General features: G+C 51.4%; 1 long non-coding RNA gene across 1 annotated transcript in view; it reads left to right on the forward strand.

The window, feature by feature from the left end:
• The first annotated feature begins 358 nt into the window (after positions 1 to 358).
• Positions 359 to 25,508, forward strand: part of LOC130707645 (uncharacterized) — a 64,526-nt gene continuing 39,376 nt past the window's right edge. The window contains exons 1-2 of the long non-coding RNA XR_009007640.1: positions 359 to 501; positions 25,352 to 25,505. This is a non-coding gene — a long non-coding RNA (uncharacterized LOC130707645). The remainder of the gene's footprint in view (positions 502 to 25,351; positions 25,506 to 25,508) is intronic.

Raw genomic sequence — 25,508 nt, forward strand, 5'->3', positions numbered from 1 at the left:
TGGGAATTGGAATTGGATTAAATTTATAGATTAATGTAGTGATAATTAACTTCTTCTCAACACTGAGTGTTTCCATTCAGGAACATGGTGTATCTTTCTATTATTAAGGTCTTTCTAATTGTTGTTCTTCAGTCAAGTTTTATAGATGAATATATGTGTTTGGTGCTTCTTTTCATGAAACATGGCAATGGCATCTGTGGTAGGCAGCTTCTGAAATGGTTCCCAATGATCCCTGGTAGTCACTCCCTTGTATAATCCCCTCCCTTTATGTGTGGGTTGGACCTAATGACTCGCTTCTAGTGAATAGAATGTGGAAAAAAGTGATGGGATGTTAATTCTGAGATTAGGTTGTGAAAGACTGTGACTTCTGTCCTGCTGGAGCTCTCTTTTTCTCTCGGGCTCTCTCACTTGCCTGCTCTAATAAAACCAGCTGCCATGTTGTGAGCTGCCTTATGGGAAGCCCGTGCAACAAGGAACTGAGGCCCTCAGCCCAACAGCCATGTGAGTGAGCTCACCCATTTGAACCTTCAGATGAGACTACAGCCTTCGCTAACTACTTGATCATAGCTTTGTGACAGACCCTGAGACAGAGAACTCAGCTCAGCCATACCCAGATTCCTAACCCACAGAAACTGTGGGATAATAAATGCTGTTGTTTTAAACCACTAAGCTTTGGGGGTAATTTGTTATGCAGCAATGGATAACTAATACAGCATCTTTATTTATTTAATTTTTGCATAATGTTTTCTAACAAGTTATCAGGAAGTAGAAAAGATATTAACTTTCTGTGGTTATTTTATAACTGGGCACTTTACTGAACTCTTCTTTTCTGATAATTTTGTGTTTCTTTTCCTAGTTTTTCTAAGAGAGTCATATTTGCAAATAATTATAATTTGTTCTCTTGTTATATTTTTTCTAATTGCGTTAGCTAGAATTTTTAGAATAATGTTGAATAACAAGACAGTGAAAATCTTTGTCTTGTTCCTATATTTGATGAGCATGCTTCTTGTATTTCACTGTTTTGGTGTTGGCTGTGGATTTGAGAGCTAATATATTTTACCACGTGAAATAAGTATACTTCAATCTCCAGTTCACTAGAGCTTTTTAAAAGAAAATCAGGAATGGATGTTGAAATTTACCAAACATCTACTCAGCACGTAAAATGATCTTTTTTCTCCTTTGACGTATTGCTGTGGTTAATCAGTTTCCTGCAGTTTTGATATAGCATCATTTGTGCATTCCAGGAATGTTTGCTCATGGTGTATTCTTTTCATGGTTCTGTACTTTCACTGTAAGCATCTTTGCCAAGACATCTTTGCCACAAACGTTTATATCACATAACTAACTGGCTGTAGGGCAATTTTGCCATAAAAGATAAAGAGGGACATTAAGAAGGACAGAAACATGAAAAATGAACAATGAAATTTAAAAGACTTTATTACAAAATACAAAATATTTGAATACATTTAAAATGTGCATAGATTCATGGCAATACTATACAAATAACTGATTATATTTTGTGGATTGTCCCTATCTGCACTTGTTTTTCCAGGTCTTTCATTCATAGTACTTTATACTTTCACTTGTTGACTTCTCATTTGGCATTGCTCTTTTTCCTTCTGGCTAAAATTTCTTCCTTCACTAGGAGAGGTATCTGTTTCCAAGTCGTGGGATGCGTATTTGTACCTGAGCCCTGTACTGAGCCGTGAAAGCCTCTACACTGTCGTTAGTTCTTGCCATAATGTCCCCTGTCCGTTGATCATCCTTCCAGGCTTGTGTGGGAAAAGTGGGCTCAGCTCTGCACCTTCAAGGCCCTCGAGGCCTCTTTCTCCTCCAGTGTAGTGTGTTTCAGAATAAGAAACCAACTCTTGGGGCAAATCGTCGTCATCTGTCAGCTCCACAAAGCCGTCAATAACGTCTCTAACTGGAAGAAATGCTAACACATTTCAACCAGTGGAAAGCAAACTGTCAAACAAAAACTGTCAACCAGTTATTTGATCTTTCTCAGCAAAATCGCCTTACGGCCCATTAGTTATACAGCAAAAATGCTTTCGGCAAAGATTTCTGTGGCAAAGATGCTTATGGTGAAAGCATTGGACACACTCTCTTGATACATTCTTGGACTGCTTTGGACTTTGATTAAATTTTTATTAGGACTTTATATCTATATAAAAGAGACTAGCGTATGACTCGTTCGTTCGTTCTGTTTTTCTTTGTGCCATTTGTCAGGTTTTAGTATTAGGGTTATTCCAGGTTTACAAAAGAGTTGAGAAGTGTGTGAGTCAGGGTCCTGGCAAGAAACATCCCCCCCAAATGGTTTAAATAGAGAGGCTTTAATGAAGGGACTCCGTATAGAAGTGTGGATAAGGTGAAGGGAACAAACAAGGGACAGCGAGGCACCCAGAAATTAGCACTAGTGGGGAGACACCACCATCCCCGGGGCTGCGGGGACGAGGGAGGAACCCAGAGAGAGCTGGCACCTTGGAGGATAGGTCCAGGCAAGAGCTGAGGTTGGGGACACTGCTACTGCCAGAGAGAGGGCACTAAAGCGGGGAGGGAGCAGGAAGAATATAGCAATGCTTCTCGCCTTCGGCTCTCCAGCCTCCTGCCCTGCTCCCTGTTGTCAGAATCCAACCAGAAGCTGGAGGATCAGGAAGCCTGGGGGATGAATGTGGTTTGTGGGCTTAGCCCCCTGGGGCCTGGGACTAGACAGGGAAGGATGTGGTTTCTGCTGTGGTTTCTGTCTCGTGACTGGACTCTGACGGATACGTACATAATCATACGTCTGACAAGTTTTTAACATTCACTTCCACATCTTTATACAACAGCTTCCCCATACTGATTTTTTGTTTGTTTGTTTACTATGATTTTCCTTGTTTTGATTCTTTCCTGCTTGCTAAGAGTGCATCCCTGAGGATTCTCCCCCATGAAAGGTAGAACAACACGTGGCATGTATCCTAAGTTCTGGAGTGCAGGAAAGTCTTTTCCTGTTGTCTTCATGCATGAGTGCACCTGGCAGATTGTTGGAATTTTAGGTTACAAAATTGTGATCTCTCAAAATTCTGTAGAAGCGTGGTTCCCAAAGTGTGTTCCATAGAGCACCTGTCTTTCCACAGAGTCAATGGAAACAGGTTTTATCGTTAAATAAGCTTGGAAAACTGTGCTTGCTAATATCACTAATTTCACAAATGCTTTAAAAGCCCTGAGAAAGCTTCAGTATAGGATCTTGTCTTGTTTTGCTTCACTCTGCATCTCCCAAGTTTGTTTTATGACAGAAGCTTTTTTCTCCAACACAAGTACTTCCCAACATTCCATGGAATGGAAACTCTCTTCCAATTAAACATTATTCAGGAATGTTGTAGATGTTTCTCCCATTTTCCGCTCTGCATGGGTGCTTATAGGATTATTTCTTTACCCTTAAAATGGACAAAATCCTGCATGGTATTTCTAAGTTGTTTTTTTAATTAATTTGACTTAGATAAAAAGGAACCTTTTCAATGTATAGACTTAGGCTTCCCATCAGCTCAGGAGTATCCTCTTCTTTTTCCATTCTTGCTTTTGTTTCATTTGTTTGGTTTCTTCTTTTGGTCTTGATGTCTATTGTGGCCTCTCTCTTTGTTTTTATCCCTTTGGGCTTTTCCTCTGCCTTCTCAGAGGACGTATATCTGTCTCTACTTTTACAGATTCAATCTTCTGTAGTTTCAATTCTGTTCTTTACCATCGTAATGCAACTTTAAATCCTGCTGCTGCCTTTGTAGTCTCTTTACAGCCTTTCTTTCTTTCTCCTATATGGTTTGCTTCTGATTTCCACCTACCTCTCAGCCAGCAGCCTTCTCATTTCATTCTTCCCGTCTTGTTTTTCCACTCTCCTTTCTTAGAGTTCACATTTTAATTAAATGAAGTGCACACAAAGCAGATGTGGTCTGAAAGTTATTTTTGTGTCTGTGATAAATCTTTTTCAAAGGAATTATTTTTCTCTGCCCTTTGAGGGACTCGTTCTTTTCCCTTCATGATATAGGATCTTTTCAAAGACTGTGTGTTTGCAAGCGTATGTGTGCGCGTGTGGGTGGGTGTTTGCTTTTACTCCTCCTTAAAAAATGAATGTTTTGTAAAATCTTATTATTTTCCCCAAAACAAGAGGGAAAGAAATGGATTCTCTTTAGCTCACCATCCACCTGGATGTTTTCCCAACTGTCCGGTCATCTTTTAGGCTGAAGGACTGGTAAATGCAAACTCATGTCACCAACTGGCTGTGAACACAAATTGCCCGTGTCATATGCCCCCCCACTCATCTCCAGAGTTGACCTGTGGGTCTTGCTGGCTGTAATGTGTGTGTGTGCGTGTGTGCGTGTGTGTGTGTGTGTGTGTGTGTGTGTGTGTGTGTCCTGTTCTTTCTCCACTCAAGTAGAGCCTTCCAAGGGCCATTACCAGCTCAGGGATCTAGTTGGGGGTAAGAATGGGAGTTGGCTGGGGGCAGACCCAGTGGGGAATCTTGCTTCTGCACCAGGGGCCAGCTATACGCTAGGCTACTCCTCTACGTAATTGATGCAGCCATGATAAGACTTGCGCCCACCCTGTCAGGGAAGGAGAAGCGTGGTATCAGGGAGACACTGATTCAGAGCTTCCCCCCAGTTATCCACTTGGCCTAGCAACCACATGCACCCCAAGGCCCCCAGTCAGCTCCTCCCAAACGCTGTTGATCCGCAGCACTGAAAGGGCTTCCGAATGACATATTCTCTGCAAGCCCCATGTCCCACCACCTGCCCTCCAAATTCAGAGGCAGTTGGCAAATGCTGCCAGGACCTCATCTACTTATTTCTCATGAAGGAAGTCTAGCTTTCTCAGAAAATGGAGCTGGGAAGCAGCCCTCGGGGTCTCCCTTCGATCCGGATCGTGCGTATTTTCCTCAGATCCTCAGCATTCCTGCCATGGGAATATGCTTCCCCTGGCTTCCAAGCCGACTCAGGCTTGCCCTTCTTTTTTTAAATTCAATTTAAAATAATGTATTTATATATTTATTTATTTGGGCTTTCCCTTCTTTTATATTCTTTTGATCAATTCAGCTGGGCTCTGGGAGGGAGGAGAGCCCTGCAACAGCATGACCTGCTGCTGTGTGGGACTTATCCTATTCCGGATGCAGCTAAGACCCCAAACTGAGAACAGAAGACACCAGGGACCCTGTGTCCCTACATTCAGAGCGTTACCAGTGAGCGCCGGGAGCTCACACCATCGCTCTTCCGCAGGGCTCGCAAGGGGGCTGGACTGGCTCTTCTCTCCTTGGCACCACGACGGCCCACAGTGACCGGAAGAGGAGCCAGGTGGGAGAGAGTCATTTGCCATGTGGCGAGTGCAGTGCATGTGGCCGAGGCTACTCTCTCCCCTGTTGGGGGGTGATGATGGGGTGCTTTTCCTCCCTGAAGCCACAGGGAATTTCTTGTAAGGCGAGACAAGCTTGTCATCCCCAGGTGGGTGTCTGCTTCATCTGTGGACTCTGTGATATACCTCCGGGCTGCCTGGGGAGGGGAAAGGGAAATAGGAGACAGATGGCAGGGCGAGAAGAAGGAGCACTGTGGGAGGTAGCTGGGCTCAAGCTGACATGCTGGTGCCTCACCCAGGAGGGCCTTGCTCTAAGGCTTCAAGAAATGCACAGGCCCTCCGAGAGAGTCAGCTTTTGAACAGAGGATGGGTAGGAGTAGCCAGAGAAGCAGTGGCAATGCAGCCAGGAGAGGACAGGCTTGTGAGATTTGCTTCCACACCCCCCTCCTGGCCCCCCAGTCCCAGAGATCCCTAGAAGAGAGAGGAGGAAGACGGCTCTAGAGCCGGATTCCCCCTCACTCTGGGGTCTCAGCTCGGCCGGGGGAGATGAACAGGACTGAGTGTTGATTGCTGAAACGAGACTGTTCCAATAGATGAAAATGGTAGGAGAGTTGTGCGATGCAACCAAGATGTCATTAAGAGCCCTGCCACCCAGCGGGAAAGGGGCTTTCAGCAGGACACAGCTGGGTGAGGGGAGGTTAGTTGTTAGAAAACAATTTCATGTTTATACCCCAACAAATTGAGACTCTGCAATGAACGTGTTACACTTGAAAAACTCTTTCTTAAAAACAAAAGGGGAAAAAAACAGCTTTGGAACATTTTGGGGGTAAGGAATGTATAAAAGGGGATAGGAGCTTCTGTGAGTGAAGACAGAGAGGGGAGGCCATCGACCGGGGACCGAGGGGGTCAAGGAGCATGCCTTGTCCTTTTGCTTGCAAGGGACAGGAGCCCAACTCATGCTAGCTTATGTAGAAGTGGGGACTTATTGGAGGGATCCTGGAGCATCTCACAGAATCTAAGTAAGAATTCAGTAGTTGAGCCAGGGGAGTGGTGGTGACGCAGGTGGGCACGAGTGACACCTGGAACCAGCCCTCTCCCAGCCCTTGTTTTTGCTTCCTGCTGCAGGTCAGCCTCGTTCTTTCCTCTCACTGTACACAGGTTTTGTGCAGAAGACAGAAAATATGGCCACTGACGGCTTCCAGGTGTTGTAGCATGGAGGTTCTGTCCCAAGAGAGAACTGACTCTCAGTGGTCCCAAGTCTAAAAAATCCCAGAGGACGGCTTCACTGGTGGGGTCAGGCCAGGTGCACACCCTGGACAGTCAGCCTGGTTGGGGAGGGCAGCTCCGCAGAGGAGCAGGGAAGGGCCATCCCAGGAAAAAGAGGATTGGTGCCATCAGGCATTCACAACTGGTGTTCCCGGCAGGCATCTGACCTTTTGACACCGTGGTCTTCTGTAAGGATGGGGCTCTGACGACCCCACCATCCCTCCACCTGCCAGGGTGCCACACAAGCTGCAGAAGTTCTGATGACACTGTGGCCTTCACCCCTCATGAAGCCCATGGCAAGGGAAACAATCACAGAAATCATAATAGCTGGCATTTATTGCCCACTTACTATGTGCCAGGCCGTGGGCTGTGCTCTATATGAGTTGTCATTGAATCATCACAGCAACTGTATTATTTTCATCCATTTCGAGGATGAGGATGCAGAGGTTAAGTTGGAAAGATTAGGAACCCAAGGGCACGTGGCTAGTGAGGGCCAGTACTGGCCCTCTGCCCAGGTCTGTCAGGCTCCCAAGTCCACAAGTTTTTACCATTCAGCTCTCCTGCCTCTAAGACTGAAGGTCTGGGCCTTGGCATTTCCAGAGAAAGTAGAAAAGTCTTCCTGGCCCGTTATGGACTTTCGGGCATCACAGACAGAGCCTGAGAAACTCCCCGGGGACTGGTTGTGTCACCATGAGGTCTCCAGAAGGTTGTGATGTGCATCTGAAGAGGTGACTCTGCTATGCGCAACTGCTGTGGTTGATGGAGGGGCCGCATAGCTTGATCCTCCATCCTGATGGCTCTGGGGACAGAAGGGGCCCAGGCTCCACTCTTCCCTTCTCCTTTTGTCCCACATCTCCTTTCTTTCTCCTCCCTTCTGGTTTTCCCTCTTCCTGCACTAGAGGGAGGGGAGTTCCCCCAGGCACCCAGGGCCTGTTACACAGGCTCTAGCTAGGTCAGATGTGGGCTGCAGGCAGCACCGTCGTCAGCAGAGGGCGCCAAAGATTCTTCACACATCCAGGGCCCAGGCCCGGCCCTGGAGGGGAGAGCGGAGAGGCAGGTTGGCAGGGTGGGTACCGCATGCTCCCTGCCCATTCCTCTTGCCTCAGTCAGCCCGCTTTCTGTGCACCTGTACTCGGAGCCGATAAATGTGCACATGCCTTCGTGTGTGTCTAGGGGTGTGTGTGTGTGTGTGTGTGTGTGTGTGTGTGTGTCTGGTTCTCCCAGTGTCAAAGAGGAAGTCCCGGGTCAGGGCATAGGGAGAGATACTCTGTCCATAACAAAGCCACTGATTTTACAGACCTCAGTAACACCATTTTCTGGGCAGGCATTATAATTCTAGTTTCTGTCCTACTGTGGGACAGGCCAAGAATGACTGCATGAAGGGAGGGGAATGAACAGTGATCCAGCTCTCTGTCTGTGCCAGGTCTTGACTAGAAGCTTGACACCTATTATCCTGGTTGGCCAATCCCAACAGTCATGTGAGCCAGGCAGTATTAGTCCCATTATACAGATGAGGATGAGGCAGCTCAGGGAGGTTAAGTAACTTGCCTGAGGTCACACAGCCAGGAAGTGGTGAAGGTAAGATTCGAACCCTTGTCTCTCTGATTCCAAAGTCCATGCCGGTTTCACACCTTCTAAAGCTGCCCTCTCAAACTTGTGTTTTCGTTACATGCAGACACCCCCCCACCCCCCACCCCCCCAAAAAATGGGCTTGAGAGCAGCTAGTGAGGTTCCAGGAGCAGCAGCTGGCTCGTGGCTGGAATGACTGAGAAATGAATGTTGATGGACAGTGGCGGTTTCTGGGATTCAAGGAATAAGGGACTATATTTAGCTGTTTGCTGTGGGCTAGTTAGCTGATGGGGAGTGAGGACCCAGACTGGCTGGGAGGAGGGAGAGAGAGAGAGAGAATATGAATGAATGGGAATAAGGTGCCCAGCTGACTGGCCTGGCCCCTCGCCCTCAGAGTTGGGTCTCTGTGGCCAGCTTTGCATGGAACCATGGCTGGTTGGGGGTCTCTTTATGAAGGGGAGTCCCTACTATATCACGGCTGGTGGGACAGAGAACAGGGCTTGCAGAGGAGAATCTTCCAGGCCTTTCAGATTGTCTTCTCCACATACATGATATTGGCCTATGAGCCATTCCAGCTTGGGGGTGAGGGGGGATCTGTAGACCAACGTTTGGCGAAGCTCAGATCCAAGGTACTGCAGCCACCTCCTGGATGCTTGGGGTTGGGCCCCTTTGAGTTACGTGACCTCAGCTGCCCCTCCTCATGGGCCCGGACATCCCTCTTCTTTCTCACAAGGGAAGATTGAGACACTTGCTCTGGATGTGCCTTGGGCTTGGTTTTCCCAAACAATCTGCTTCCCAGAGGAATAGAGAGAGAAGTTCCTGCCTTCTCCTCCCATGTCTGTGGTTCTGTCCCCGTCTGCCCTCCTCCTCAACCACTTTGCCCCCTCCTTGTGTAACCGATGCAGCTGGTCCCTCATCCTTCTCTTCAAACTGCCCCTCCCCCTCAGATTTCACTCACTCAAAAAACAAGTTGGAGTTTACTGACAATCTGGGTGGAAAGACCTAGAAGAGGGAGGGTCTCTCACCCCAGTGCAACACTTGAGATGCTTTTCTGACATTTCTCTCCACCCTTCTCCCTACTTAGGTCCCCCCGTTCGCCTACCCACCACATCCTTCAAGGTGGGCAGCACAAAGGGCCACCAGGCACCAGGGCACACCTTCCTGATATAAATAACAACAATACTTGTCTATGTAGAAGTAGCACCACAAACCTTCTGGGACTCTGAGTCCGAGCAGCTGAGGCTGCAAGAGAGGCCCCGAAGCTGGAGCACAGGAGACCTGCCTGTGCCCCACCCACACCCAGCCACACTGCAGGCGACACATGGCCGGTTACTTCCCTTGCTGGGCCTGGATTTCCTTGTCTGAGTTCTCTTCCCTCTAGACCGCACTGCCTTGAGGGGAGGCTCAGGGACAGGCCCCAGCAAGTCCACATAGACACCAAGCTGCCCGCTTGACCACCTCCACAGGGATTCTGCTCTGCCCCCGAGGGAGGCCCACAGCCAGGACCTGGGGCAAATGCTGTAAATCCACAGGAGTGCTCGCAGTTCAGCACACCTGGGAGCCGTAGATTGCTGGGCGTGGAGCAGGTGGGTGAAGGCCATGGTGGCTTTCTGAGGAGAAAAAGAAGCCCTGGCCTGTAGCATCTGCCAACTTCCATGGTATAACCGCCCCCCCGCCCCCATGACCAATTTCAGCCTCCCAACATGCTGCACAGAATGCAGAATTGGGAAGAGATGTGCAAATTTGTTTTTTTGAGCCAGCACCAGCTGACTTCAGCACACCACCCAGCAAGGGGAAGGGCATGAATCCAGGGACCCTAACCTCAAGGATGTGCTGGCTTCAGCTGGGAAGAGCCAGCAAGCAGACTTCTAAATCTGCGCGTCCCTTCCACAGGTCAGCTTAACAAGGGAGGATAAAAAACTCAAGGGTGCATTTATGAGGGAATTTGTTTCAGCAACAATCAAATCACTTAGCAATTTAATTGCCTAAATATTTCTTTACCTAATTTAAAAATCACTCGTCCCGTCCTGTGAGTAATTGGGCAATGTATTATTGAATTACTGAGGGGTTTAGTGCCTAAATTGAAGAAGCAATCAACCATTTGCATCTTTGAATCGAGGAGCTGATTGACACCTGAGGAGGTATTCATACCTGGCTGGGGTGGGCGGCGTGGGAAGCTGGTTCTCCGAGCCTCTCTAGCAAGCTGCACCCCCCCGTGAACCAGGAGCCCAACACGGTGGGAGCAGTTTTCATCGTCAGCTGGGCCTGGGCCTGCTTGCCCTCCTGGGTCCTCTCGTGCTGCTGTCTTTGCTCATCACTTCCCAATTTTCACCTCTGTCCCTAGATTCTTCAATTTCGGCCCTTGGCTTTCTCCATTTTGGTTTGTCTTCCTCGCCTTTCTGCCTCTGTCTCCATTCGCCTTGTCCCACTCTGTCTTCTTCCCTTCTTTTGTGTTTTTTGTTTGCTTTGTCTGTGTTTGCTTTATCTGTCCATGTCTCTCCCCTCCTTGTCTCTTCTTTGCTGTCTCTCTGTTTCTCTTGGAGAGACACACACACACACACACACACACACACACACACACACACACACACACACACACACACACACACACACACACACACACACACACACACACACACACACACACACACACACACACACACACACACACACACACACACACACACACACACCTGGCCTTGTCTTCCAGCCCCAGTTCCTCCCTGCTCTGCTTTCCCAGCTGTACGCTGGTCCCTGGCTCCTTGGCACCATGCTGCCCCATTGACCTCCCTCCCTCTAGCTGTCTCTGCCCTGCCTTTTGAGGGAAACCAGAGTCAGAACCTGTGCTACGAACCCACAAACACACTCAGGATTCCATTACACCTGGGAGCCACAGGTGGCAGGGGGTGGGGATGGGGCAAAGGCAGTGGTGGCTCTCTGAAGGAAACGAAATCCTTGCCTTGTAGCATTTCCAATTTCCATGGTGTTAATACTCTCACCATGGCTGATTCCAAGCTCCCAGCACAATGTCACTGAATGCAGAATTGGGAAGAGATGCACAAGTTTGGTTCTTCTGAGTCAGTGCCAGCTGATTTCAGCACACCTCCAGGCAAGGGGGTGGAAGGGGCTTCCGTCCTGCCTGCAGGACCTAGGAGGGGGCTGCTGACAGGGCTGAACACAGAGCAGCCCACTGCAGCCTCCCCAGGGCAAGGTCTCACTGGGCAAGACGGGGCTCGGCTCTGGGCCAATACCTCACTCCATCCTGGCTACTACTTCCTTGAACCTGACTTCACAGTATGCTCACCTTAGGGTGGGGCAGGGAGCCGGAGGATTGACTTCCATAGTCGCTAAGGAAGCCTTCCAAGATGAAATACCTGCACTGAGCAGAAGGCAGAGGTACAAGAGGGGGCGGAAGGGCATTCCCAGCAGAGGGCAGGAGCCAGACCGCGTGTGGGGATGGGGTCGGGGGGGGACACAGCTGCTGTGGGGGGTGCTGGTGACCACGAGCAGTTCAGTGTTACCAGAGTGTGAAGTTTGAGGCTGGGGAAGGTGAGAGTGGTGCAGAACAGGCAGACATGAGCCCGGGTCCTGGAGGGCTTTGAAGGAGCCCGGTCTTTTCTGGAAGGCAGTGAGGAGAGTAATGTGATCTGTTGCCTTAGTTCGGTTTCCGTGAAAACAGGCCTCTTGACAAGGATTTGGGTGAAGTCATTTGTTTGCCAGGTGATTGCAGGAAGCAGGTGAGGGAGTAGGGAACTAGACAGGATGGAGAAGAGTGGAGAAAGCATGTGTTAATGAGCAGGCTACTGCTGTGGGCATTTGGAGCTCCGGCCCAGTGGGGCCCCTCTGACGTATGGAACATGCCTCAGAACTGTCCAATCAAGGGTGGGAAGCAGGGTTATTCATCCACCACAGTTCATTCCTTGTTGGTGGAGGGTTGCTCTTGGGGTGTCAATGCCCCTGGCATTCCAATCTGACCCACGTGGGTGCCAAGTTCAGTCCAGGGTCAGAAAATGCCCTTTATGAAGAGAGACCAAGATGCCTAGGACCTGGGTCCCAGGCTGGGAAGTGGCAGAGAAACCCACGTGGCCAGTGCTTTTTGATGGCTGCCTTTGCATTGGGCAGCACAGGGGTTGTTGGTGACTCTGAGGAGGGCAGTTTCAGAGGGATAAAGGGGCAGAAGCCAGAGAGGACTGACTTATGGGAAGAATGAGGGATGATACAGAGAATATAAATTATTCCAAAAAGTACGGGGGCAACAGGGGAACTGTTGCAAGGCCCCTGGGGCTGGGGAAAAGGTGAGCTGCATGCAGACTGCGGAGTTGCTCAGAGCCCAGGAGAGCAAGCAGGTGGGTCTGCAGGAGCAGCAACATCCGTTCCACCCACTGCCAGACCTGGGCTGATGGAAGTGTAGGTGGGGCTTCCCGAGAGCCCCCCCCACCGCCGCCCAGCCTGCACCAACTCAGACTGAACAGCCCGAGCCCTAGCTGACACCTTGCGCTTCCATATTTCTCCTTGGGCATCACTGATTGGCTCGCCATGACCAGTTCTGCAAGCATTTATTTGCTTGATTGGAAGCAGACAGGGCTCTGCTCTCCAGGGGAACAGACCCCATGTTAGGCATCAAGGGGGTGAGAAAAGGAGGACCTGTCCGCATAGTCTAGGGAAGTTGCAGCCGTGCAATGACAGATGCAGGGAGCAGGCTGGGGGCGTGCACCAGTGGAGGCATCAGGAAGCGTGGTAGAGTCAGAGAGGAGACAGCTGTTGTGCCTGGGCTGGGGCAGCCAAGCCTGGAACGATGAGGGATATTTAGAGGTAGAGGAAAGAGCGGGCAGGCATTCCTGAACTTCAAAGCCTTCCTAGCCTGCTTACCCCTTCCTGGTAACTGGATATGACACGCCCTCAAGACTAGGGATCCACTGCCGCCAGAAGCAGTCCTTTCATAGCCAGACCCCTGCCACCATCCTTTGGTGGATCAGACTGCCCTTGTTAGGGAGTGTCACAGAGGATGCTTGGAAGGAGAGGAGGAGTGTCACACTGGGCCTCCAGCTTAAGGGAAGAAGGCTGCTTTCTTAGGTTTGGTTCCTTGGTGTCGTAGGCTGAATAGCAGCACCCGCCACCCCGTGCCAAAAAAAGATATCATCGTCCTAATCCCCAGAACCTGTGAATGCTACCTTACATGGCAAAAGGGACTTTGCAGCTGTGATTAAGTTAGGGCTCTTGAGATGGAGAGATTACCCTGGATTATCAAATGGACCCCAAATGTAATCCCAAGGGTCCTTATGAGAGGGAGGTAAGAAGGTCAAAGGAGGAAGTAGGAAACATGACAATGGATGCAGAGGTTGGAGTGATGCGCGAAAGGGGCCACCAGCCAAGGAATTCAGGCAGCCTCCAGAAGCTAGAAAAGACAAGGAAACAGATTCTCCCCTGGAGTCTCCAAGAGGAACCAACACTGCTGACACCTTGACTTTAGCCCAGTGAGACTTGATTTTGGACCTCTGGCCTCCCGAGCTGTAAGAGAATAAATGGATGTCGTTTTAAGCCACCAAGTTTGCGGTGATTTGTTACAGCAGCCAGAGGAAATGAATACACCTGGGAAGCAGACTTAGCAATAAAGGTTTGCATGTAGGGATTTGAGTGGGGAGTGCCCCTCACCTGTAGGGAGTGAAGGCAGCAGAGGTGGAAAGACCAGGCAGCCGAACCGCTGTGGAGTCACAGATGATTCCACGTGGCCCTGCAGAGCCGCCCCAGGTGAGGCAGAGAGCTGGCCCATGACCCGTGCTGAGCAGTTCTTGGATGGAGCTGCCCTGGGCAGGGGATGTGGCCTTGGTTGAGAGCAGCTCATGGGGAGAGACTGTGAGCCCTGCAGGCCATACTCACCTGGTCCTGCAGGCCTCCTACAGCTGTGGAAGGCACACCTCTCTGAGCCTTCTTCCTGAGGTCTGCGGGCCCGGTACTTGGACAACTTTCTAACATCCTGAACTTTTTCATCTATTGAGGAGCTCCACAGTGTGTCCACATCTCTCCCCGAGCAAGAAATGGGGGTTTTAGTCCCAGTTTCTAGAACCGTTACTAAGTACTTTACATGTGCTGCCGACTTTAATCCTAGGAGGAGCACTAGCTATTATTTATTTATTTTATGGATGAACAAACTGATAGGTGAAATGAATGCCCAAGGTCAGGGCCAGGATGCACCCTAGCTCTGCCTGGTACCTTCACTGCCCTGTGACATTGCCTCTCACTATCCACCATTTTCTTATTAACTGTGTCATCTTGAGCAGGTCACTTAACCTCTTTTGGCCTCAGCTTTTTATTTATTTATTTATTTATTTATTTATTTATTTATTTATTTATGGCTGTGTTGGGTCTTCGTTTCTATGCGAGGGCTTCCTCTAGGTGCGGCAAGTGGGGGCCACTCTTCATCGCGGTGTGCGGGCCTCTCACTGTCGCGACCTCTCTTGTTGCGGAGCACAGGCTCCAGATATGCAGGCTCAGCAATTGTGGCTCACGGGCCTAGTTGCTCCGCGGCATGTGGGATCTTCCCAGACCAGGGCTTGAACCCGTGTCCCCTGCATTGGCAGGCAGATTCTCAACCACTGCGCCACCAGGGAAGCCCCTGGCCTCAGTTTTTTTGAAAACGAATTCTACTCTCTGTTGTGCCTCCCTCCTAGGGTTGCTTTCACCTGGCTTCCAAGGAGACAAGATGTAGCAGGCTTGTGCCTGGGCCCGTGACCCAGCTGCTCTGACTCCCTGGGCCCAGCAAGCTTGCCCCCGCCCCGTGCTTTCCCCTCACCATCCGGTCCCTGGTAGCTCTGGGCCCCTGATCCAGAAGAGGAGGGGGATGCAGGAGGGAAACTCATCTCTGGCTGCTTGTGGTTTTCAAGATTGACTTGTCACCTTTGTAGTTTCCCTTAATGCTGGGAATTATGCAGGACGGCTGGGAATGGTCATATGGTTTATGTGCTGGGGTTTGGCCAAGGAGGAGATGGTGGTTGAAGTGCAGCCCACACTGGGCACCTCTTGCTTGGCACAAAGGTACCATCTGCCAAGGGACTGCATCTGCCCAGAGGGGATAGCCTTTTAAAATTCTTACAAAAGCCACACATTGGATCGCAGTGGGCTGGGAATGTGTTGGCTTTGCAGGAGCCCAGGGCTTGCAGCTCAGCCCTCACACCCTGGAATCCAGAGTAGAGGAGGGGAGTGAAGCAAACCCCACCTAACTCACAGCTGCAGTGCCAGAAGCCACTGGGATCCCTCTGTGGGAGCTGCCCAACCTCCCAGACACTCGCAGAGGGAGTCTTAGAGCCTTTGGCCCACTTCTCTCTGCGGACCTCTGCATGGAGGCCCCCATCCCAGGCTGGAGACAACCACAGAAGGTCACAGTGCATTTTTTTTTTTTTTTTTTTTTTACAGTGCATGTTTTTAATTGTCCCAGAGTGGTTACTTCCTTACTCATCTCTCCCTTCCCAGTCCTTTCTGTATGGGCTCCAGATTAACGTGCCTCAAACCCAGACTTCACTGCATTCCTTCCTTCCCTGGCTCAGAAACCTCCATGGTTCCTCCCTGTCCAGACTGGCATTCAGCGCACATGATCTCTCTCACGCACACACACACACACACACACATCCCTCCAAGGCCGACAGCTGCTCCTTTCTCTTCCCTAATTTCCCTTTGGCCTTCTGTCATCTCCTGTCCTCAGATCCCACCTTCAGACCTTTGCCTCCTGGACCTCTATCCTTACCCTCTCCTTTTCACTCTCTAAATAATGACTTCCCCTACGGGCTGCACAAAGCCCCCCTCATGCAGGGCAGAGGGCTATTGACCCCAGGTGAGGCTGTGGGCAAGGCAGGCAGCTCTGGGGGTGCAGCTTGGTGCCTCGAGTGCCCTGAGGACTGAGTTTGAAGCAGGTGCTCTGAGGAGCCTGTACCGGACAGCAGCTTCCCGTGCAATGGGGGCTCCCCGGGCAGGACGTGGGGGCCCAACCCAGCTGTGAGTGTGTTCCAGGTCCCCCAGAGGCTCCCAGGGCCCTCCTAACTGGGAGGATCAAAGGTGGAGAACCTGCAGTTCATGGGGCCCCGGCCCCTGCTGCTGCAGGATGCCCAGGAGACCACCAGCCTGTAAGCCAGGCAGTCAGCACACTTACCAAGACCAGGCATCAGAAGGGGACACATGCAATGACTGTCTCACACACGCTGCCCCACACAGGAGCCACTCACTGGCCACGTGTGGCTACTGAGCGCTTGAAATGTGGCTCATCCCAATTAAGATGTGCTGCAAGTGTTTTATAATAGTACATAATAATATTATGGTCATATTGGGTTAGGTAAATCTTTTCACCTGTTTCTTTTTTACTTTTTTAATGTGGCTATTAAAATATTAAAAAATACATTTGTGGGTCACATTATATTTCTATTGGACACTGCTGGTCTTGGGGGTAGAAAACATAGGCGAGGTCCTCGAATGGTCGGTCACACTGTGAAACAGGTGATGTTTAGAAATGAGCTAGAGAAAACAGAGGCGGTCTCTGACACATGGAGCCCTGACCGCGGCAGGTGCCGAGTGCTGGCCCCGACGCTGCCCTGCGGCAGGGGAGCATGGCTGGTGCAGCTGCTCCCTGTGCTGGGTGCATCTCAGAGCAGAGCTTCTGCTGGTGGGAATGGCAGAGTCCTGGGTGTCTGAGCACGTGGTGTGCGCAGATGAAGACCTGTGGGCCTGGGGAGGAGGCTGACAGACAGATCCTCTCCAGGCAGCCCTCATCACCATTCCAAGAGGTGACTCATCCAGATCCCGCTCTCCTCAGGCCACCCTGCATAAACACGGGCCGTCATCTGGGCCATTAGGATGATTATCGCCACTCACAGCAAATCACGCTGAACCACAGTGTGTGGGGGGATTCCCAGCCAAAAGAGGGGGCGTGGAGGAGGGCATGGTGCTTACTGCATCCACCCGCGGGGCTCTGGAGCTGTCAAGGGATGCTTCCAGGGGGACCCCGATGGCTCTTCCGTCCCAAGCTAATTGCCAGTTCCTGGCAAATCTGCAGCCAGAGGGGAAGGCTTAGGACCTCTGAGAACCAAGAACAACAACAGATTCCTTCCGCCGCCCCCTTCCAGCCCCCCAAAACAGCTCTGGCCCAGGGGGCTAGGCTTCCTCCCCTGCCACCACTCCACCCCAGCCAGAGCACAGGGACTGCAGAGTGACTCTGGTCAGGCAGGGTGCCTCTTCCCTGGGGCAGCCTGGCCTTCCAGGGGAGTCCGGGCTCGTGGAGGATGTGCGCCCTCTGCAGGACTAACGTGCAGGTGCAGGTTCCACAGGAAGGAGGAGGTAGCTCATTCTAGAGGTTGTACCTTGGGGCTGTAGGAAGACACGGGTCCTGGAGAGGCCTTCTCTCTTATGGCTACTGCTTCTTGGGTTAAAGAATAAATGATCACGGTGCACCTGACTCCTGCAGTGTCTGCCCAACAGCTATCAGTTCTCTGAGTTGACGTTTGCTGGGCTAAACACATTTATAGTCATTCATGTTTCAATCTGTAAGGTAGGTCTTTTTATTCCTAATTTATAGATGAGAAAACAGAGGCTCAAAGAGGTTATGTATATTGTCCAGGGCCACACAACTGTTACCTGGAGTCTGACTCCAGAGCTCATGGACTAAACCAGTTCACTCTGCAGCCTGCTTAGGGTGTGGACTCCCAGGAAGGAAATAGAGCAGACAGCTCTGGTGACCGTCTTTGCAGTGACCAAGATGAGGTGAGGGTGATGGAGAAGTAGAGAGGACCTGGGCCCTGGGGTAGGAGTGACACCAGGCCGTTTCTGAGTTCTCCTAAGAAGAACTTGTCAATCTCCCAAGCCCCAGCTACATGTGCTGTCCTTCCCCAACCCCCTCCTTCCCCACCCCCCCTCCTTCCCCACCCCCCCTCCTTCCCCACCCCCCTCCTTCCCCACCCCCCCTCCTTCCCCACCCCTCAACAAGGCCGCTTCATTCCGCTTCACGTGCCTCTGTGGTCAGCCACAGTGTCCCTGTGGAAGGAGAGAACAAACTCACCCATTCACTTGGTTTTCATACTTCCTCCCATTTCACAGAGGGGGAAACTGAGGCCCAGCTGTGGGGGAGGGGTGCTTTCTCCAACCACAGGTCACCCCACTGGTCACTTGCAGACCTCAGGCCTGCCACCCTCACTGAGTGGGACTGGGTGGTGTAGCTGAATCTTTGCTGAGCAGAGAGAAGTCAGGAGTTGTCTCTGAGCTTTCTCTACATCCATGCTTGTGGGCCTCGCCCCTTCTCTCCCGATCACAGGAGATCTTGTGTCTCTTCTTCAGAGTCCTTCCCTCCTTCCTCCTGCCTTTGGTCTGACAGGTTCTCTAACATCCTCCTCTACTGAACTTAAGAGTTTTGAGAACCCATCTTCCCCAAGTCCCCCTCATCACCTTCTGTGTCACTTCTCCATCACCCTCATCTCATGCTGCTCATTACAGTGACTTTCACCACGCCCACCCCTCTCCCACTGCCTCTGTTACCTGCACCTCCACCAGCATCTTCACTATCACCACCACCACCTGCCATTGCCAGCATCGCCGTCATCACTATTCTCTTCCTCCTCGTGGCTTGCACCACCCTCACCTCCTTGTTGCCATCCTTTCCACCACGACCATCATCAACATTACCTCTAGCATCTCCATTTCATCCACAACATCACATCCTGTATTGCCTCCACCATTACTGTCACCACCGCCACCACTACCATTACCTCCATCATATTTACCGTCACCAGCGCCATAGCCACCATCTCCTCCAGGCCCATCTTCACCTCTGTCATCCCCACCATTACCAGGAACTCCACCCTCCCCTCCACCTCTGTCATCTTCTCAGCTATTTCCAGCCCTATCCCTTCCACCATCATCTCTCCCATCACCTCCGCCACCTCCACCATCCCTGTCACCACCCCTCTCTCTCCCAGAGACAGTGCCTGACATTGAACCAGGGACTTGGGCAAGGAGCCCTGGCAGAGAAGAACACCTTCCTGCCTGACTGACACCCCCTCCCAGATTTCTCAGAGAAGACCCTCAGCAAGCTGGGTGTCAGAACAATCCCTCCTCTTGACCCTTCCACAGGATGCTTCTGACAGGAGACAACTCAGCCCTCCCTGTCAGCCATGTCTGTACCTAAAGAGACAGCTGCTGTCTGGATGAGGGATCAAGGCCATTAATCAGGGGCTGCCCTTGTTTGCATAATGACTGAATACATTTGCATTCCATTTGCTCCCAGCTTCTGAGCGTGGCCCTGTGGGTGTTTAGGTGTCATTTGCATATCACTGCAGGTGAGGGTCCGGCCTTTGAGACGTGGGCACTTATTAATTCCCTATTCTTTTATGTGCCGGTTCAGAAAAGAACTTGGAATGCTTAATTCTAGAGTCAGTCAGCTGCAGGGCTCTGAGGTGGGGAGGTAGGGAGGTCCACTTAAGAGCCAGAGGGGAGGGGGCAGCTGGAGGCTTTGGTGTGGTCCAGGGTGGAACTGGTGGGGCGGGGTTGGGGGGGGTGTGGGTTGTTGGCTGCAGAGACAAGCTCTGGTTCTTAGTATCAGTTCAGGATAGTGCCCTGCACAGCCACTCCTGTCCCCCCGCCCTCCCCCCCAACCCCCCCCCCCCGCCCCCAGCTGTAATCCCTTCACTGTGACCTTGGGCAAGTCCCTCCCCCATCCTGTGTGGAAGGCGTTAAGCCAGTAAGCCCACTCCATCCAATGCCTGCTCTGAGTGCGGCAGTTCTCCTCCTGCCTGCACATTGGAATCACCTGAGGAGCTCTTTAAAAATGCCAGCGCCCTGGCACCCACCCAGCCCATCGGTGGGCCCTGGGCACGGGTTATTATTAAAAGCTGCCTGGTGACTTTAATGTGCAGCCAAGATTAAAAGCGACTGCTTGTGGCGCTACCCTCCCACCCTGCCCCCAGCCTCCCACGGCCTCCCAAGACCTACCTCCCTCATTTCCAGTTGCTGCTGATCTTTCCCTCACTAAAGGCTCACCTAGCCCCAGGATCTGGCAGGACAATTTGGATGCTAGTGCTTTTGCTGGAGGCCTCAGAAATAAATCCTTCCCCCCTGGGCCACGTGGCTGATGGCTCACGCGTGGCAGGATAGCACTTGGCAGTGGCTGGAAATTCCCCGGTCTCTCCACCTTGGTCTTGCCCAGTGGCATCTCCCTGCCTGTGGCTGATCCAGAGAGGAGTCTGCAGGGGCCAGGAAGGGGAGGGGGCTGCTCCTGTGCAGCTCTCCTCCACCCCTCCTCTCCCAGACTCACCCATCCGGTCATTCCACACTCCCAGGCTTTACTGTCGCCATTTCCACGCCTGGCAGAGAGGCCCGGCAGCCCCTCTTGGCTCCTTACTCTCAAGCCCTGCGCACTGATGTCCTTGCAACCCCAGAGCCCCAGCCCAGCCCCCATCTTGGAGAAGGAATGTCCAGAGCAGCCTGAATGTTGTTTCAAACAAGCTGTAGTAAACATGGCTGTAATTTGGCCTTCCCCAAACTTTCTGGGATCATAACAGGCATATCCTGCACAGGGCAGGATAAGGGAAGTGGGACAGAGCGCCTGCACGTCCCCCCAGGTAGTGCAGCCCCGGAACGTCTTGGCCCACCTGTGGGTCCTCGGTTGCCAGGGGAAGGGTGGCCTGTGAGATGGGGGTCTGCCTTGAGGAGGACCAGACAGGAGACTCGGGTGTGCGCCCTGGGGGAGAAGGCAGACCCTGAGTAAGGCTGTGGGCAGGTGAAGACATGAACATGGGGAGCTGCCCCAGGACCAAGGCTTGGGTGTCAACAGTGGGGGCTCTGGTGTTCGCTGTCAGCGTTCACATTCTAACTTTGCCGTGATGATGAGGGTGATGATGGCATCTGTCTTCTGAATTTGAGGATTATGGGAGAGGAAGCCCGTGACATGTTTAGCACAGGGCCTGGGACATAGGAATTGCTCAGCAAGTGCAACTATGATTATTGTGCCCTCCTTCCTGACCTCCTGGAGCTCCAGCCCATTCCCCCTTGTCACAGTTCCCTCGCCCTGGGGTTTCAGGCCCCTAAGGGGTTAGTGGGAGGGTGGGATTAGGGAAGACTTGCTGCCTTGCCCTTTGGGATGGGGGCTGCAGCTCCACATTCTGAGGCCTGAGGCTTCCCATTGGGGTTGGTGGTGACAGGAACAGGAGCACCAGAGCTGGGGCAGCCCCTCCCGACCATGGGCTGCGGCACTAAGGCGGCAGCTCAGGCCCCAGCACTAATGAGCTCTGGACTTGCAGACACTGGCTGGAGTCCACCCAGAGGAAAAAGGGTCAGAGGTCACGGTCAAGCCACATTCCCTCCCCAGCAGTGACAGAACTGAGCAACTGGTCTATGTAGGAGTAGAATTGGCAGGACTTGGGGATGGATTGAAGAGTGTATGTGTGCCTGTGGAGGAGAGGGTGGCAAGGGCAGTAAGGGAGAAGGACTAGAGCGTTCCTTTGGTCTAAATGGACCTGAACATCCTTTTTCTGAAAGGCAGACAAAAAAGACGGTTCCGACATAGTTACATGTCAATCAGATTGAAAAACAAAACCACCAGTAATACCCGCAAGGCTGCAGTGTGGGTGTGTAGAGTGTGTGTGTGTGTGTGTGTGTGTGTTGTGGCTGGGATGGGGCAGTGGCCTGGGAAGCACACCCGTGAAAAGCATCAGCCTTGAGGATCAGCACACAAGTACCATTTGTCACTTTGCTGTGTTCAACCAACAGTGATGTCTCTGTTGATGGTCACTAAGATGACTTTTAGTTAGTTGAGAAAGAAACCCCACATTCCCTCCTATTTCACTACCTCCCCCAATTTTCTAGAACTTCTCTTTTTTCTTCCTTCAATACCTACTCATTCTCTTTCTTCCTCTCTTGTCCCCTTGAGAGGCCAGTGTTCCAAACTCAAGTCTGATCACAGCAATGGGGCTGAGTCCTGGGCAGTGGAGGCCCCTTTCACTATGTCCCACTAGTTATGTCCTTCCCCCTGCAGTAGGTGTAGCCCTTCCCCCTCACTGGACAGAGGTCAGGGGCTTCAGCCCAGCATTGGGCTCTGCTGGCCAGCTGGAGGGTGGGTGCAGAGCCCATTTCCTTTATCCCTCTCTGAGTCAGAAACACAGACTCTGGGGCCCAGAGAACTTGGGTCTTTATACATGCCACCTCTGTGAAGCTGTAGGTGGATAGAGAGCCATTATCCTGGCTCCAGGAACAGAGAGTTGTCTTGGGGTCATTCAAGGTAGCCAGAGAAGGGAAATGAATGACCTCCAGGGAAGAGGCTTGGAACAAGAGTGAAAGGAGGAGAGATGGGATGAGATCATAGAATAGATATAGCCAATCTAAACTTTCATATCAGGCTGAGGGCCAAGTTTTGGAAAGCTTGGATAGGGCCTGGGCGCTTCCATTTACTTTATCTCTATGCTCATGACCACTATGGCTCATTTAAAAATATTATGTTTAGGTCTTGCTCATTGGAAGTGTGTAGACACTAGTCTTTCCAGAATGAAGTTATCCCTATTTTCATCTCCACCATGACTGCCGTCACCACCAACCCCATCACCAATATCAATACAGAGATGGCCATTGTAGACAGTTTTTGTTAACTGAATGAAAGCCAGCACTACCGTCACCACCACTGACATCTTCATCTCCACCACTGCTGGAATTGAATCACCACTACCACCACCTCCACCATCGTCAGTGACATCACACCTCTACCACCAACCCCCCCACCACTGACACCAACAACATCACTAACAACCACCGTTATCATCAACATCCCCACCATCATCACCAGAACTGATATTGTCACCTCTGCCACCAAGGCTACAGCACCGTTGATATCATCTTCACCACCACCACCACCACCGTCATTGACATTGCCACTATTGCCCTCACTGACATCATGACCACAGTCATTCACCACCATCATTAGCAACCTCACAACTCCTCCCGCCCACCATCATCCTCACAACCATCATGCCTGAATCCCCGCCATTGTCACTGGCATCACCACCACCACCACTGATTTCTATCTTCTCTCCTAGAACCATGTTCCTTTCCTTCAGAGCACAAAAGGAATGTGCAATTATACATTCTTTAAGGTGATTACCTGGTTCCCACTCAACTACAAGTGTCATGGAAGCAGGGATTGTGTCCGTCTTTCCCCCACGGTGGAATTCTCTGTGCCTGGACAGTGGGCAGCTCACAGTAAGGACTCCGTAAATGTCTATTGAATTAACAAATTATTTAGACCAGCACAGTCTCTACACTTAGTTGAAGGGAACTTAGTCTCTAGGATTTGAATGCTTCCCATAGTTCTATCTCAGGACTGGACCTTACTAGGGAAAAATAACACTGGGTGATAAAAGTGATCAACTAAGTCTGTGCTGGCTCCGTGGTGCACACAGCAGTGTGGGAAGATCCTAACCTACAGTCCACCAGCTGGGAGCACAGCAGATGAGCTGAGAGATGTTCAGCTCCTCTGAGATCTTCATTTCCATCACTATGTCACCTGGAATTTATCTGAACCTGGATCGATTCAGTGTCAAGACTTAATCCAGTTCATCTTCAAGAGCAACAGAGGTTTTCAAACATGCTCCCAGTAGGCCAGAGCTTCCTTGGAGGTACCTCAGAGGAAATGATGACCTTCAAGAAGGGGTCTGAGGGGGATCACAGAGAGGAGGGCTCTGGGCTTCCCACCCAAACTTCAACCATTGGGCTCCTGGCATAGATTTTGTAACAATGAGGCTCCAATGATTTTCAAATCAGGTTTGAAAACCATTGGCCTAGAAGGCGAGTGTTTGAATTGTTTAGTTTTGGAATAGATGTTTGGCATTGCGTATATGTCCCAACCAAAAGTCATAAGCCAACTAATGCCACCAGGCCAAAAGAAGCATTAGGAAATGCACACCGATGTTTCTATGGACCCTTCTCCTCCCAAGGCCGCAGCTCATCAAGATGTCTTTTATTCTGGTTCTTCGGTAAACTGGAAACACAATTTTGTTCTTAGAGAACTGTACTCCATGCAGGAACCCTTGTTTAAATAAACTGTCTTGGGAACAGAAGCCTGAGGAGGAGCGCAGTATATGAATTTACCCATGTGCCTTCCTGCCCAGCAAACGCTGGCTCTTTAGCCATGCAGAAAAGACCCTGGTGGGGGGAACAGGACCCCATTCTTCCGAGCAACCCCCTCCAGCAGAAACACAGCAGCTAAGAGACTCAGAGTCAGCCAGGGATGGGAGATTGTCACCTGAGGGGAAGGAGACCAGACACTAATTGGGGACATAGTGCCTTTCCAGTGATGATCACTGAGAGTGACAGGGCGGGAGCAGGAGAGTGAGAAGGATGGTCGTGCCTCACCCCCAAGGGCCAGGTCCACAGCAAAACAACAGATCCCTCCCCCGCATCCATCAGCCCCCTCCGAAAAAGTGTAGCCACTGGGCAGGGCTCTGCATGTGTGTGTGTGTGTGTGTGTGTGCGTGTATACACACTTGCCAAGCAGCTGTGGGAATGGGGGCACCTAGCCAGCACCCTGTCTCTCTGTTGGTTCAGCCCCTTCTGGCCAACCTTCATGTCTGTCCTCAGGGTACCCCTCAGAGCATGGGCAGGCAGGGCGGGGGGCCCGGGGCTGGGGCACAGTCTGGGGAGAGCGGGGGGCAGGCACCGCTGCTCCAGGGAGAGTCTGCACTGCCCGAGTCAGGGAAAAGATGGCATTCTCTGGAGAGATTAAGGCTGCAAAAGAGAGTTTAGTCTGAGGTGGCATCCAGGCTGAGAAATGAAGGTGCAGTTGTGAGGGGGCTTTGAAACCAGGAGGGGAGTCGCTTGCTAGCCAGAGATTTGGGCTGTGACCTTCCACAGACTGCTGGGGAGGCTCTGGAAAAACACTGTCATGTGTGACTGGTACATTGGGAGTAAGGGGAGCCATGGGGTCGGGCCCTCCTCTCCGGACCAGGGATTGAGCAAGGCTGTTAGACACGTCCGTTTCTTCCACAGGAGGCAGCCGGCTTTCAAGGTCGGTCATACCCTCAACCATTTGCTTCCTGGTGCAGAACCACTGCAGCCTTGGAAAGCCCTCAGCCACTGAGGGATGGCTGACCAGCACAATCTCCTCCCAGTGTGCGCCCTCTCTCTAGCCCTCGCAGTCTCTCCTCTCATTAAACAATCCTGTCTCTGCCGTTATGCGCCCCCCCAGGAAACACACTGCTTACCATGAACCATGACTCCAGAAGGCTGTTGATATCGCAGCTGTATTACCTACACCCTCACCCGAACGCCCCATCGGACTTGATCCTGACCTCGCGGCTGAAGCACCACCTCATTCTGTCTGTTGAAGGCATCTGTCCCTTGTG

This window comes from Balaenoptera acutorostrata, chromosome 3 (genome assembly GCF_949987535.1).
Source record: "Balaenoptera acutorostrata chromosome 3, mBalAcu1.1, whole genome shotgun sequence".
Classification (NCBI taxonomy): Eukaryota; Metazoa; Chordata; class Mammalia; order Artiodactyla; family Balaenopteridae; genus Balaenoptera; species Balaenoptera acutorostrata.